The 4,602-nt window shown below is 49.4% G+C and overlaps 1 protein-coding gene across 2 annotated transcripts in view; it reads right to left on the bottom strand.

The window, feature by feature from the left end:
- Positions 1–3,195, bottom strand: part of UTS2 (urotensin 2) — an 11,837-nt gene extending 8,642 nt beyond the window's left edge. For both annotated transcript variants that reach the window (XM_006031371.2, XM_006031372.2), the window contains exon 1: positions 3,089–3,195. The gene's annotated coding sequence lies outside the window, so the exon portion shown is untranslated. The remainder of the gene's footprint in view (positions 1–3,088) is intronic.
- Between the last annotated feature and the right edge of the window lie 1,407 nt (positions 3,196–4,602).

Below are 4,602 nucleotides of genomic sequence, written 5' to 3'. Positions count from 1 at the left end.
AGCAGGAAGAGTGGGTAGCCAGCCCAGCTCCAGAGCCCCTGCTGGCCTGGGCCCCATGCTTCTACCACCCCGCTCTGGGTCCCTGCTGGCCCTGGCGCACTGGTCCAGGCCACATGCAGCCACCCAGCTGTTGCTGCAGTCCATGCACCCTCTCGTTACCCCTTCCCCCGCACCTGCTTCTGCTTTCCTGCCCATGGCTGCTGCTGCTCTGGCACTATGTGGTTCCTGACTGCAGCATCAGAACTGCAGCAGCCAGCCCAACCCTGAGGACTGGGGTGATCACCTGTGGTCCTCCTCCCCCTTCTTATCTGACTTTCCCTCTGGCACAGGAAGGCAGGAACAGCCCCAGGGTCCCAGGCCAGAACCCTCTGCTTCAAATGGGGCTTCTGGCTGCAGCGGGGGGGAAGGTCAGGGCCTTGCTTCTGCTGCTGCTTGATCCTGCCAGTGGTTTCCCCTTGGTCCTATTGCCCGTGGCTCCTGTCATCTTTGACAGACAGCCAGGGACAGATAAATATTACTTTTCTAAATTTTTTAGGGTCCCTGCAGGCCAGATGCAGCCTACAGGCTGTATTTGGCTGCCCCTGCTCTAAAACTTAATTTTCCTGTCTTTGAATACAGTGCAAAAAGCAAGTGATAGTTGACCAATTACTACTAGATTAGGTGTTTCCCAATTCCAATTTACCATTTTTAGTTGTTTGGCAATTGCAAATATAGTGAATTAAGTGCTTCTCTGTTTTCCTTTTTTTTTTTTTTTTTTTTTAGTGTTTCATGTTGAGGTTGATCTTTCATACTGTAAATTCTGTAATTTCCAAAACTGTCTCAAAATGAGCAAAGACACAAGGATGTGATACAAGGATGACAGCCACAGGCGCAGTGCTAAATACATGTGTGTATGTAAGCACATATGCCAAGGGGCCATATACAGACTTGAAAAAATATTTGCCATAGGTGTCTGAAACATGCCACCTGTGCATCTCTCTCCTGGTTCCTACTTTGGTATGCGAGTGACATCAGAAAAGTATTCTACAAAATGGGAATTAATAAATTCTTGTTAGACCCTTTACTGCTGGAGATGGTATATGGCAAAAAGACTTTTCCCTCCGTCTGTGACTCATGTACCTCCTCATTCTGAGATTGCAAGCAGTAATTAGGTCTGATCTTGATACATGATCTCCCTGTTTAAGTTGATGCTGGGTGCTTCATATAAGCACTTCTCCTTCAATGAACTCTCAATGACAATGGCATCATCAGCATTCCCTCAGAATGTCCTGCAAAGAAAGCTAATAAGAGAGGCTCTCTAATGAGCAGCTTGTGTCCTTTGTCTTTCCAAGAGGAAGAGCACAGCCTCTTACAGCAATCATAAAGTGCGTCATGAAGAAGTTGGGCATCTTGCCACAGCTTATTGCCTTCTTTTGCATTTGTCACCTAGAAACTCTCCTCTGCTGGAATGTCAAAGACATTTCATCAGGAACAAGGCACACGTCATCAGGTAAAGCAAAGAAGCGACTCATTCTGAATAAGGGTGCAAAACCCAAATTTGTGAATGAAAATTAGAGGGTGGTTTTTAAGAGACTTTTAAAACTTGTCCAGAACTACGATTCTGAAATCAGGCCTTAATAAATTGCTTGAGCTTATTTCACTTGCACGACATCAGTGTGAGACAACAGCACAATGGGGGTTTGAGTAGATGACTTTTCTTGGGGAATAATGATGCTGGACCGGCCATATTATCATATTCTATTAATAACAGTATCAACCAAAAGAAACAGTTATGAATGAGTGCTCAGCCTGTACTGGTGACCAAGATGGCTCATAATCTATCATTTATTAATAGTGACAAGGAAATTGCAGAAAAAGATAAAGTCCAAGATTGATGATCCATTATGGAAATTATTTTGCCCCTCTTCCAAAACACCTTGTAATCCCTTCAGTTAAATACAGACAGTCAAAAAGCCCAAGGCTGAATTGATTCAATCTTTGGAGGTTAGTCCTTTAAGCTGTGTAGATTGAACCAATAAGCAAGTGAACAGACATTCAATTTGATTCTGGAAATTCAGCCACATGCCTGCAGTGGCTCAGGCCAGAAGCCAGGGAGCACTAGAGCATGCCTCCTTGCTCAGCTGTAGCAGACAGCCTGGGCCAAAGCTAGCCCACCTACCCTGTGAGGGGGTGTGTGTGACAAAGGGGCTGACTCGTGGTCAGTTACCATACTGACCACCCCTCTGTCTAGGGCTGTCTCCCCTGTCTTACCTGCCACAACTTGTTGGGATAAACCTGATGTAGTAAGCGGGAGGTTGCCCATTTTAATGCCCCAATGCCAAGGGGTTTACATGCCACTCCAACCTTTATTTACTGTGCCCCATGCTTCACAGATGACATGCACAGTGCCTCACCATGACCTGTTCTCCAGGGTCTCACTCCCCACTGGAGCTCGCCATCACTGTGTTGCCACACTATGCACCAAACTACCCGCTCTGACTTCCCTGGCCCTGTATGGACTGCTTTCAGCCTTTGGCTCTGCTTGCTCAGGTATCCTCAGTTGTGCACTGCATGCCCTCTCACAAAGTCCCAGTTCTGCCTTTGGCCCTTAACTCTCGTCCAACCCCTCACTGGGGCTACACCTCCACCTTTCACTGAGGCACTCTCACTAGGGCTTCCACACACAACCACCTTTGTACAGCCCTTCAGGTTGCCCCTTGCAATCCTACTCTGCACCACTGCCTCGTCACTGTCAATACTCCACCTGCTATGCTGGGGCCTTGGATTCTTACACCCTCTGGGCTCAGGTGCCTTTTAACAGGCATGCCTGGCCCCACTACCTTTGGCATCTTACATTCCACAGACTCAGGTGCCTCTCACTAGGTGTGCCTGGCCCTACTGTCTGCTCTATGCTTGACTAAGTTGTGGGGACCCAGGTTATAAGGCTCCCCTACCTGCCTTTCCCTTGGGGAGACAACTGGCCTGGCATTTCTGGGGAACTGCCCTACCACAGGCAGTCTTACCAGGCCATCCTTCCCCAGCAGGGTGCAGTTTTCAGTCATACCCAGGACCAGGAGCCTCCTACCATCCCCATAGCTCCTGCCCTTACCTCCACAATGTTCCTGAGCAGCCAGGCAGTGTCTTCATGTCTGCCAGCAGCAGACTACTGGATCAGCCTTGAGGGCCTTGATCTAAAATGGAGGCTGCTCAGCCCCCTCCTCCAATCCCAGGGCCCTCCTGAGGTCATGTGACTGCCTCATTACTCTGGCATGCACCTGCTGGCTGCCCTAATGTTTACTCTTGCTCTTAAAGTGACAGGCACCCAAAGGTGCTTGGTCACAGGGGGGTTGTGGGGGAGATGCAAAGGATTCTGGGATGCTGGAGGACTATGAGTTAACTTGAATCTGGAGGGGATCTGGGACAGAAGTTCAATAAACCAATTTAATCTAAATCAGTTAAGTCTGATACTACATCCATCCAGGCTTATCTTAAACTGGTTTCAGCAATTTTGAAAGTGGTTTATGTAAACTTGGAGAGGTTAAATCAGTTTCAAAATGGCTGCCTGATTTAAACTTAGCTGTCCCCAGTATCGACCTTACACTTACAGACCTGGTCTCAGTGACTGAGTAATCAGTCTAAACCTATAACTGTACAGAAGTTCCATGCACACACACCAGTCTAAAAATTGCAGAACCTGGTTTAAGATAAACCCGGATCTATGTAGTTAGTATCAAACTTAAATGATTTAGGTCAAACTGGTGCATGGACTTTCTGTACACTTTCCCTGCACAGCCTGGAGCTGGGAAAACTCAGCCACTGGCCCCAGCCTCAGGGCTGCTCTCCCCACCCCCCCACACTGGTCTATTTTTGGTCCCCCACCTCGAGCAACTAACCCTCTCAACCTCCCACCTGCAAGCTTTTATCAGCGTTCGCCACTGCCAGAGCCCCAGTGGGGGAAGGGACAGGAGGGATGAGGGTGTAGGTTTGCTGAGGTGGGGGCGGGGGCTACCCCTCATGGGTTGTGCCTGCCCCCACTATCCCATCTTGTGGTCACGCCTGCTCCCCTAACCCACCCCACCCGTGGGTTGTGCCTGTTCCCCCCACCCCTTGTGGGTCATGCCTGCCTCCTCTACTCCACCCACAGGATGTGCTTTCCCTCCCAACACCACCCACAGGTTGCATCTGATCCCCTCACCCACAGGTCATGCCTGTCCCCCCACCCCTCACAGGTCATGCCTGCCCAGCCCCCATTTGTTGCACCTCCCCAGAGGCAGATTAAGACTTTTTGGCACGTGGAACTCGGCAGCATCTAAACCCCAAGCCTTTGGGCTTGAATCTGCACGTAGGATGCCTGCCAAAAGATTTGGAAGCATCTGAAGTCCCAGGCGGGGGTGGAGGATGCTTGCCGGTAGCAGGGCCACATATGGTTCTTGGAGGACTCATGGATTGGAATTGATTTAGCTGATTTGACTTGGGACACAAAAAATTTTCCGTAAAAAAAAAAATCTGGGGAAAACGTAGACATCGGAGGCCCCTAATTAGTAAAGGCTCCTGGACCTGGGCTCCACTGGCCCATGCACTAAGCTGCCTATGCTCTTCCCCCATTTCCTGGCATATCCCCAA

Source organism: Alligator sinensis, unplaced genomic scaffold (genome assembly GCF_000455745.1).
Source record: "Alligator sinensis unplaced genomic scaffold, ASM45574v1 scaffold433_1, whole genome shotgun sequence".
Lineage (NCBI taxonomy): Eukaryota > Metazoa > Chordata > Crocodylia > Alligatoridae > Alligator > Alligator sinensis.
The sequence above is the reverse complement of the archived record's forward strand: the minus strand, read 5'-3'. Positions and strand labels throughout refer to the sequence as shown.